The sequence below is a fragment of the Coffea arabica genome, chromosome 8e (assembly GCF_036785885.1).
Source record: "Coffea arabica cultivar ET-39 chromosome 8e, Coffea Arabica ET-39 HiFi, whole genome shotgun sequence".
NCBI classification, from domain to species: domain Eukaryota; kingdom Viridiplantae; phylum Streptophyta; class Magnoliopsida; order Gentianales; family Rubiaceae; genus Coffea; species Coffea arabica.
Window position 1 is genome coordinate 41,216,875 of NC_092324.1, and position 12,276 is coordinate 41,229,150.

Below are 12,276 nucleotides of genomic sequence, written 5' to 3' on the forward strand. Positions count from 1 at the left end.
CCTTCAATGCCTGCGTTGAACTTGGAGCAGTGTTAGTGGCACCCAGTTTGCCACTGTGATGGTAGTGGCTTTCTTTTGTTAATTATACATATCTTTTTCTCAAGATTATTTTTAGTGGATGCCCTGCGTCCAATTTACACTGATACTTTCATTTTCGATTTGATTATATTTACGAAGTTTCTTCATTTAACTGTATTTTTCTGGAAAAAAATTGACCACTTTCACCCTTTGTAAGGGTTAGTAATTTCCGACACTATATGAAAACACGATACAAATCTAATATAAAAATATCGAACTGGGGTTTGGCTTTGACGAGTTTGTTGTAAATAATAGGGGGATTTCAAAAGATTTTGTCCCACATTGAAAAACTAGAGGGACTCCTCATCATTTATAATACTTACTCTTTTATTGGACATGTGTTAAGTTGGTAACTAGTGTAGACCCTCACACATGTGAGAAAAATTGAGTTGGACCGTTTCAGTACAAACTGGTGGTTTCAGTACACTTTCTAATGCCTATAAATAACAGTTATTTCCACTTTAGAAAGTACACCAAATCTGACAGTAGGGACTAGTTCTGACCCTTCTTGTTTACATTAGGGTTGCAAACGAATCGAGCCGCTCGCGAACAGCTCGAGTTGGGTCGAGTCGAAATCGAGCTCGAACTCGAGATCAAAATATTAAGCTCGTTAGCTCGCAAGCCGGCTCGCAAGCTCGAGTATATATATATATTCTTTTATTTTTTATTTTAAGTATATATATTTTTAAAATTTTTTTATTTTAAGTATATATATTTTTTATTTTTTTATTTTAAAAGTAAAATTACATATATATCCTTAATATTTTATTATTTATTAAGAAAAAAATATTATTTTATTTATTTTTTTATAAAAAAAAAAAATTTTCGAGCTCGAGCTTTAAATTGTCAGCTCGTCGAGCTCGAACTCGAGTTCGAGTTCGAGTTCAATAAAATTAAGTCAAGACTCGACTCGATTAGGCCAAAACTCGACTCGGTTCGACTCGTTTGCAGCCCTAGTTTACACTAAGAAGAAGGTTTGTTTAATTTTGGGGAAACATTTCGACTTTCTGAAATAATTTTTTAGGACAGTGCTATTAAGCACGATTCAAACTACATTTTATTAGCTTTAGTTAACATTATTTTTGTGGCTATTTTTACAACAATCTAAGAAACTATGACTTCCTGCAATGTTAACACCTCATAACTTGCATCCACATTAGTTGCAGTTGCACTACCTTTGGCCAAATCTTTTTCAGACATCTCCAAAATTGAAGTTTTTGCCAATGAAAACTTCAAAAGGTGACAAGAACGTGTGTACTTTCTAATCGACATTCATGGAGTGGCCTATGCACTGACAGAATCACAACCAACTGCAACTATGGATGTCAAGACGCAAGAATCCTGACAATATGTCAATAAGGTATGTTGGCATACTATTTTACAAACACTTTCAAATGAACTATTTGATGTGTACTGTAGTTGCAAGGAAGCTAAGACAATTTAGGAAACCTTGATAACAAAATTTACTGCGGAAAACGCCACCAAACAAAAATTCGTCGTGAAAAATTACAACCAATGGCAGATGACAGAAGACAAAGAAATGAAAGAACAAATCATGGAGTACAAAATACTACTCGAGGATCTAAAAAATGAAGACATAAATTTGCCTGAAAATTTTGCTACTAGCATGCTAATTGAAAAGCTGCCCAAATCGTGGATTGACTACAAAAATAACTTAAAGCACAAGCAGAAAAATTACTCCATTGATGAGCTCGTGAAACATATTCTGATTGAAGACTCCAACAGGAAGGAGTTAAGGACTGTCAAAGCAAAGGAGATGGCTCTCAAAGCTAGCCTAATTCAAAGCAACAATAAAAGATATGCCAATAAATTCCAGAATTACAAGTCCAATAATCCCAACTTTAAGAAAAAGAAAGGCATTTGTTATATTTGTGAAAAATCTGAACACCATGCTACTAAATGCAGGCATAGAAAGAAATGCGACAAAGCAAATGGCAATCCTCCTAAAGTTAATTTAGTCGAAAGGGATGATATAATTGCTATAGTCATCTCTCAATTTAACATTGTAACCAATATAAAAGAGTTGGTAGTAGACTCTAGAACTACTCGGTACATATGTGCAAATCAAGAAACATTTTCCTCCTATACTCCAATAGGGGATGATGAAGAGGTGATCTATCTTGGAGAGTCACGAACTGCTAAAGTTCTAGGTAAAGACAAAGTTCTCTTGAAACTCACTTCAGGAAAAATTTTGACCCTCAATGATGTACTTCATGTGCCAAATATTCGGACAAATCTGATTTTTGTAGCATTGTTAGGAAAAGTTGGAGTGAAAGTGTCATTTGAATCTGATAAGATTGTAATGGCCAAAAACAATGTATTTGTGGGCAAGAACTACTGTAATCAGTGACTCTTTGTACTCTACATTTCAAACATAATTAATGAAAATGTATCTTCTTCTGCTTATATTGCCAATTCAATTTTTTTATAGCATGCTAGATTAGAACATGTTAATGTTAGCTACATAAAGAAAATGCAATCACTTGGGTTACTTTCTAGTATTAATAGTAATGATATGAAAAAATGTGAAATATATGCAGAAACTAAAATAACCAAGAAAAGTTGTATAACTGTTCAAAGAGAAACTGAATTATTAAATCTAATTCACACAGATTTAGCTGATTTAAAACAAACTATGACTAGAGGAGGAAAAAGATATTATATTACTTTTATAGATGATTATTCTAGATATACCAAACTTTATTTACTTAGAAATAAAGATGATACTCATAATGCTTTTTATCTTATAAGTCTGAGATAAAAAATCAACTTAATAAGAAGATAAAAAGAATTAGATCAAATAGAGGAGGTGAATACTTAGTTTTAGATAAGTTTTGTGAACATGAAAGCATAATACATGAAATAACACCTCCTTATTCACCAGAATCTAATACAGTAGCAAAAAGAAAAATAGGACACTAAAAGAAATGATGAATTCTATGTTTGTTAGTTCTCATGCTCCAGATAACTTATGGAGAGAAGCTATATTATCTTGATATCATCTACAAAATAGAATTCTACATAAAAAAAAATTGGCAAAACACCTTATGAGTTATGAAAAAATTATAAATCAAATTTAAAATATTTAAAAGTATGGGGGTATTGTGCTAAAGTGCTATTACCTGAATCTAAGAAAAGAAAATTAGATTCTAAAACTTTTGATTGTATGTTTATTGGATATGCTGAACATAGTGCTGCATATAGGTTTCTTGTTTTAAGAAGTGATGTACTTGATTGTAATACAATTATTGAGATAAAGAATACTAAATTTTTTGAACATATTTTTCCACTGTCCAATAAAATTTCTCATGCACCTGTTGAGAGAAATAAAGAAATAACCTCTAATGAGGAATTGAGAAGCCGAGAAAAGAATTTTCCTATCAAAATGATTTTCAAACCTTTCTTGTTGACAATGATCCTTTAACTTTTTCTGATTGCAAGTTTTGGAAAGAAGTAATTAAATCTGAAATTGATTCTATTTTGAAAAATAAAACATGAATTTTGGTAGATTAACCCCCTGGTGCAAAACCTATTGGTTGCAAATGAATTTGTAAAGGAAAATATAATTATGATAGTTTTATAGAAAAATACAAAGTTCGTTTAGTAGCAAAAGAATTTCCTCAGAAACAAAATATTGACTATTTTAACACATTTGCACCAGTAATAAGAATTTCTTCTATTCGTTTTTTATTTGCCTTAGTTTCTATCCATAAATTTGTTGTTCATCAAATGGATGTCAAAACAGCTTTTTTAAATGATGATTTAGAAGAAAAAATTTATATGTTTCAACCTAAAGGATGTGTTGTATCTGGATAAGAAAATAAAGTGTGTAAATTAATTAAATCTCTTTATGCCCTAAAATAAGCTCCTAAACAGTGGCATGAGAAATTTGATCAAGTATTGATAAAAGACAGATTTTCGTCTATAGAAGTAGATAAATGTATATATACTAAAATTGTGAATAATCAATATTTGATAGTTAGCCTATATGTGGATGGCATGCTTATATTTGGTACAAGTGTAGATATTGTTAATAGTACTAAATATTTCTTATCTTCTAATTTTGATATGAAAGATTTGGATGAAACTAAAATGATATTGAGTGTGAAAATCATAAGGAGAGATAATGGTGTAATATTGTCACAAGTACATTACACAGAAAGGCTCCTATAAGAGTGGAGTGGGGCCGCTCCTATAAGATTTATTGGTCAAATCTTTATAACTCTCATGAATAACCAGGCAGGCGCACGGGTTCAAAACGCAAAATCGCGTTAACAGCAAATTATGGGTTGCAATGTGATTGATAAAATCTTTGTTATACATCAAGAGTTATTGGTTCACAGAAATTCATATTTCAACAATAATTCTGTAAATCATGTTTTGTCAATCTAAGTTTGGTTCATAATCCAAAAGACACCAAACTAATTATATTTCACCCAAATAAGTCCAACAAATTATTTTCTTATCTTTTGTCCAAAATCTTGTGAAATAGGAAGGAGATTATTATATATAATAGGAGTATTTCAAAAGACTTTTTCCCACATTGAAAAACTAAAAGGACTCCTCATCATTTATGATACTTACTCTTTTATTGGGTTTGTGTTAAGTTGGTAACTAGTGTGGGCTCGCGTGCATGTGTGGGAAGTTGAATTGGACCGTTTTAGTACAAACTGGCTGATTTGCCCCCCTTCACCCGGCACTTGGGTTAAACACGATCCAAGTTAGTTTTATTGCGAGCAAGAATAAATTTTACTTTTACATCTTACAAATCAAAGTTTGACTCTTTCTCGAGTAGATAAATTCTTATCTCATCGGTTACGAAAGTTAGGGCAGGTTCACAACGTTCTCTTATAATGTTATTTTCTGTTACACGAAAAATTAGACACGTTTCTTTTATGTTATCAGATGTTATCCTCTCCAGCGTACACTTTCTGATGCCTATAAATAGTAGTTATTTCCACTTTAGAAAGTACACCAAAGCTAAAAGTAGAGGCCTTCCTGCCAACTTCCTTTTACTACTACTACTTCTTCTTCTTCTTCTTCACTCTCTGCTGGATTTACGTAATACTTACTAGTTCTGACCCTTCTTGTTTATACCAAGAAGAAGGTTTGTTTAATCTTGGGGAAACATTTTGACTTTCTGAAATAATTTCTTAAAACAATGCTATTAAGCACGACTCAAGCTACATTTTATTAGCTTTAGTTAACATTGTTTTTGTGGCTATTTTTACAACAGAGTTCAGATTAGAAAAGGGTCGAATCCGATAAAACCATCAAATAAATAGATTAGGTCCAGATCATTATCGAGTTGACGCGTATAACTCATTTAACCCGTTTAAATTAAAAAATTAAATGATGATTTGTCCCATCCAAAAGACTTTGCTCCATAGGAGACGTGCCATGTCCTATGTTGTACTTCAATCCTACAATATTGAAGTTTTTGGATAAAAGATTTTGTATTCTTCAATTCTACAATATTGAAGTTTTTGGACAAAAGACTTTGTATTCTATGACGTGCCCATGTATCCTCTAGCCCAAGAGCAAACTGCGATTTTCTGCAGAAGTTGAAGTTGTTGACTTATTGCAGTTCAGATTAAATAGTTCAGTTCAGGCCAGGTTCGTGAACCTATAAACCTGAAGGGTCATGTTCAGTCGTGTAACATTACCCGTAACAGATTGGCAGGTCGTGTCTGAGTTGATGTATTATTTAGGATATCTGAGTTTCAACATGACTCGCCAATCTATGACCCGACCTGATTGTCAGGTCTAATAAAAAACTACCTAATTTCATTGGACAGAACCTTTATGAATATTACCTTATTTTGGAAATATGAAACCATCATGGTATAAGCATAAAATTTGGCAACCAAGTTACAAAATGCTAATTTAAGACACTTAATGAGACTACGTGAGCAAAGGTTGTTAATGGGCGGATAGGCCTCGCAAGTTCCATTCCCCACAAGTTTGTCCTTTAGTATAATTGAGTTAGAAAAATAATGGAACAAAAGTCTAAATATAGTATAATTGGCATAAAAAATAATGTAACAAAATATGAAAATATCAATTTACCTTCAAATGGAACAAAATTGAAATTGTGCTGCCCGAATTGAAGGGTTAAGGGGAGAATTTTATCCTCATCCTTGTTGGGGACAAATGCGGGGATAGGCCTCACAAGTTCTATTTTAAACAACTTTACCTTCGGATATAAATAAGTTATAGATAGAGTGTAAAGAAGTTACAACATGATGTTAAAAAATTTAAAATGACTATTTATCTTCAAATAGAGTGAAATGGAACTTGTTGAGACTTCCATTCTAACAAAAGCATGGCTAAATCACACAAATTCACCTGCAATCATCCATTTCTGTTGATTTCATCCACTATGCTAATCTTGTACTTCGAATACAGTCCTGATTGATGAAATACTTTTCATGTTTTATTTTAGGGATAATTTCAGAAACCTCACTTGAGCTTTTTGACAATTTCACTTGGATCCTCTGAGGTTTCAATAATTACATAGACCTCCCCTGGACCAATCAAATGACTAAAATGTCCTCCACTTAATAATTAATTCATAAAGGGACATTTAAAACCAAAAATACTTCTTATTATTCTACTTGTTATTTACTAATCTCAAAATACAATTTACATCAATTTTCTAATTTTCATCTCTTCCTCTCTCCCTCCCTCCCTCTTTCATATTTTTCTCTCTTTTTCTCCTACAACCGCTTCTCCCTCTTATCAAATATTGCGCTCCATTATTACCAACCACACCACTATCAATTTTTTACTATCTCTAAAATTTATCTGCATTTTTTGTCTTCCTGTCTCTTTCATTCTATAAAAATTTTAGACCCTTTCTTTTTTTTTCCAATAGTTTTACTCTTTACAAATGTTAGCCAATTGAAATTACCAAATTAACAAGGCGCAGACCATGGATTTTATTGTCAAACTAAGGGAAGATGAAAAAGGTGGCAGTGAGAAAAAAAATGAAATTGAGAGTTGGAACATAAAGAAGTGACTATTATGTTTGTTAAGCAAAAAAGTCTAACAATTACTCATTGGTTCTCTCTTTTATTTACCTATTGATTGTGATTTTACTATAAAGGCAGAATTTTGTTTCTATTTCTAAGAGTGCTAGAGTAATGATAAATTATGTTCTCAGGGACATGGGGGCATTTCTTAGTTTAATATTGGTAGTGGTGGTAATGAGTTGCATTAGGCAAGAATTAGCAAATAATGAATTTTGAGATGAGTTGGAGTCACTGGCCTTTGTTTGTTTTAATAAGTATGACACGTACAAGAAATTAAAGAATAAAATCTTGTTTTGTTTTTTCTTCTTCTTTGAAGAAGGGTATTTTAGGATATTTGTGAAAATTTATAGCTCATTGGATCTATATTGTTACATAAACCTTAAAAGTAAGGGTGGTAGGTGTAATTTTTGAAATTTAAGGAGAGCTCTCTGTAATTGCTGGAAACCTCAAGGAAGGTTTCTGAAATTATCCCTTAAGTAAAAAAGTTTACCCTTGCAGATGTTCTTTTCTTTTGCTGAGTACATTATTTGCCACATGTTGCAAGTGTATTTATAAAGATTCCTATGACAAGTTAATAACCATAGGATCCCTTCACGGTGCCTATTTACCATTTCAAACTGATATTCTTTTATGTAGATTACTAAATTGTTCTTTTTCTTTGTTTCTTTCCACAAAAAATCCAGCTCTATTATAAGGTTTGATTTGTTCAGATAGAATCTTAAACGCAACTATGTAACAACATCTATTAGTTGTCGGATTTTTCTAATATATTATTGCAAGTATAGTTACATATGGGATAATTTTGTCCCGTTGCCACTGCTGATTGTAATCATTCTTATATTGTCTTGTAATCTGTTAGTGTAGTTTATTTTTATACATTGCAATCTTTTTGACTCCTTTACTATATTTTCTATCTTGTCTTGATTTGAAATCTTTCCTACCAGTAATTGTAACCTTGACATTTTTTTTAAATAGTGTAAGTGGGAGGGTTCAAATTCAAGACTCTGAAATTAACCACCCAACTCATCTCTTTCCCTAATTTTGACTTCTTAAGGACCCTAAAGTAAGCATAGTTTATATAAGATAAAACACAAACTAAAATAAAAGCATGTTCAATTTATAAAAATAAGATGAGGGCATAGATTCTAAGACTCATCAATAAGACCAAACAGAAAAATACATTACTAAAACCACATGGAAAAATAGAGGGGATAATTCTAAACCATGAGAAGAGTCAAGAGAGGGAAAACATTTAAACAAGTTTGGTAGCGAGTGATGAAAGTATCAAAGAAGTGTCAAGTGTGGTTCAAAATAACAACAAAGGGGAAGTAAAAGTAAAAATGTGCCGCAGTATGTTAGAAAACTAGAATGAAAAAGTTGTGATATATTCCTCTTGGTCATAATACAATAAGATGTCCCTATATATAAGTCTATACACTAAAATACATTGAATCTAGACTAACTTTTACATATGGAAAGATCTATAATTGATCCTAACTAGATGTAATTTATACAAGAGAATCATATAATTGATACAAGAAAATTATACGTCATATTGACATATTTACTTTAACACCTCCCCTCAAACTTAAGATGGTTGCAAGGAAACCAACTTAAGTTTGTTCTTGAGATGATGAAAACAAGCAGAAGATAGTGATTTGGTATGAATATCATTAATCTGGTCCAATGACGAAACAGGGAAGAGACTCAAAGTACCATGATGAAGATGGTGACGCACAAAATGACAATCAATTTCAATATGTTTGGTGCGTTCAAGAAACACATCATTATGTGCTATCTGAATAGCACTATGATTATCACAATAAATAGGAATAGGTGAAGAGTGAGTAACACTCATGTCTTCAACTAGCTAGCGGACCCAAACTAATTCTTGAGATGTATCAGCCAAGGCGTGATATTCAGCCTCAGAACTAGAGCGAGCAGTGACTGTCTGTTTCTTACTACGGCAAGAGATTAAAGAATCACCGACAAAAAAATAAAAGCCAGTAGTTGAACGTCAATCAGTGGGGTCACCAGCCCAATCAGCATCAGAATAGGCAAAGAAAGTTGAAGAGGAGAATGTGCTGAGAAATGAAGACCATGAAAAAGAGTACTCTTGACATAGCGAAGAATTCGGAGGACAGCTGCATAATGAACTAAAGGAGGGGCACTCATAAACAGACTGACAATATGTACAGCATAAGCAATGTCAGGCCGGGTAACAGTCAGATAGACAAGATCGCCAACTAATTGTCGATTTCGCGTAGGATTATCCAATAGAGTGCCATCACGAGGAGTGAGATGTGTGTTTGGCTCAATTGGAGTAACAGTAGTCTTACTATCTGTGACCCCAGCTGAAACCAAGAGATCTAAAGCATATTTAACTTGGAATAGGTAGTAGCCACTAGAGTCCGAGGAGACTTCAAGACCCAAAAAATAGTTAAGAGAGTCAAGATCCTTCATTTCAAACTTAAGATGAAGGGAGTGCTTAAGTTGTTGGATACCATCCAAATCATCACCTGTAATGATCATATCATCTACATAAAGAAGTAAGATAGTGCCAGCAGCAGTGCGTCGAAGAAAGAGACCAAAATCATGAGAACTAGAGATGAAACCCAAACTGTGAAGTGTAGAATTGAACTTAGCAAACCAAGCACGAGGTTCCTACTTAAATCCTTATAGAGCACGACGAAGACGACAGACTTTATGAAGAGGATGAGAAAAGCCTGGAGGTGGTCGCATATAGACTTCATCATTAAGATCACCATTGAGAAATGCATTTTTCACATCCATCTGGAAGAGGGACCAGTGATGATCTTTCCATTAATTTCAAGTACTCATAATATCAAGCAAAGAAGAGCCAAATATACCATAATTTTACCAATTCAACTCAACTTCTTATTTTTTATCCAATTTCGCAAGCAAGCAACTCCAATAGTCAATAAAGATGCAAACTAATCTCATGATCAACTTCTTATTTTTCTTAAAGAAGGATTTATTGTACTTTTTACTTTTTTTTCTCTTTTTTTTATGCATATTTTAAGGGTTAAATACTACTTAAGTTGTGAAAAATGCCTTTTGACGCGAAGATCGACATTTTTAGATGAAGATCACCGGTTACTCAACATTTCACATACTCAAGTTGCTTTTCATACTCTTAATTTAAGTACCATTTTACGTGAAAGTCGACATTTGTAGATGAAGACTCCCGATTACTAAGTACAAAAACTATTGGAGTAGAATAACCCTTTTATATATATATATATATAATAAAATTCCCTCTAAGAATGATCATGAGAAAAGTATGACACTTATTGACCATATTAATTTCTTAACTTATAAAATCAGATAAAAAGAAGAATTTTCATCAAATATACAAAATGTAGGCATAATTTTCTCCACTTTACTAGATATACTTTCCTATAGATGTAAAAATTATAATCACATAAGAATCATTTCCAAATTCCATGAGAAAAGAAGTTTCAAAACCATATATATTTATTCAAAAGGATAAGTGACAAAATTTTACTTATTTATTATGGTTAATAACATATATATGTATAAGGTTTTGAAAAAATTTTGACAGAATTTCCCCTTAAAAGTGGACTAAAACTCCCTACCAGCAACCACAAGAAACACAATTTAAGCACAAGAATTATATCAAACACAACTAAAATCACAAGTACTACACATATTTCTCCCCCCACACTTAAATTACACATTGTCCTCAATGTGTAGGGAAGGAAAGAAACAAAAGAAGAAAAGAAAAGAAAGAAGTACTCCCCAAGTCAATGGCTGAGATCTTTATCAGCCACTAATCACGAACCACTGTCAAAATATAAATACCTACCACATAGAAAACAGAAAAATAAAATGAAATTAAACAACTTAAGATCCACAAGATAAGACAATAAGGCAAGCGAATTCAGCAACAAAAGATGATATCTTCAGTGTGCCAAATCAGTCGTCCCCCTCGGCATCATCGTTGTCCTCTGCATCACGATTGGGCGGTGGATGAATGCCCAAATGATCTTCAATTCGACTTAGACGATTCCTAACGTCAGCAAACTGGAATGCAAAGTCGTCCATACGGTCAAAAAGTCGCTGCCAATGAGTCTGTGGTGGAGAAGGAGGTGGTGCTGCAGTAGATGGTCCAGTTTCATCCCGACCATATCTAGCCTTCTGTCTCCGCTCCTGAATAGGGCGTGGAATGTCCCCCATGCCAATACCAAGGCGGCGAAGAGTAGTGATAGTCATCTCAACCCGTGGCGGAACATACTCTCACCGCATGCCTTCCAAGCGAACCTCAAAACATGGGAAGATCAAGGTTAGTAGACGAGGAAAGGATAATTTAAAAGAAGTCTGTGGTAGAGGAGGTGGTGGTGCTGCAGTAGATGGTCTAACTTCATCCCGACCATGTCTAGCCTTCTGTCTCCACTCCTGAACAGGGCGTGGAATGTCCCCCGTGCCAATACTAAGGCGGCGAAGAGTAGTGATAGTCATCTCAGCCCGTGGCGAAACATACTCCCGCCGCATGCCTTCCAAGCGAACCTCAAAACGCGGGAAGATCAAGGTTAGTAGACGAAGAAAGGATAATTTGAAAGAAGTCTGTGGTGGAGGAGGTGGTGGTGCTGCAGTAGATGGTCCAACTTCATCCCGACCATGTCTAGCCTTCTGTCTCCGCTCCTGAACAGGGCATGGAATGTCCCCCGTGCCAATACCAAGGCGACGAAGAGTAGTGATAGTCATCTCAACCCGTGGTGGAACATACTCCCGCCGCAGGCCTTCCAAGCGAACCTCAAAATACGGGAAGATCAAGGCTAGTAGATGAGGAAAGGATAATTTGAAAGAAGTTGTCTTACGCCTCGTCGTAGACCGAATGTGGCTAATGATGATGTTAGGCAGTGAAATGCGAGCATATGGAGACGTCCGGTTATGGAATATGTAATCCAAGAAATAAATATCGCTCTTGCGGACCTCCGTGTGCCCCGTCTTCTTTGGGATGACATTGTGAGTCGTCATGTAAATGATAAGACGATGACGAGGTTCGAAAACATTCGCCAAAATGGTCTCCTTCCTTGTAGAGCGAAAAGGTTGGTACTCAAGACCAAACCTAGCCATGGCCAGCGAGGGATCCCACCTC

The 12,276-nt window shown here is 34.2% G+C and overlaps 1 pseudogene; it reads right to left on the reverse strand.

Moving 5' to 3' along the window:
- Window positions 1-8,721: 8,721 nt before the first annotated feature.
- On the reverse strand, window positions 8,722-9,926 carry LOC113704785 (uncharacterized mitochondrial protein AtMg00810-like; annotated as a pseudogene).
- Window positions 9,927-12,276: the final 2,350 nt, after the last annotated feature.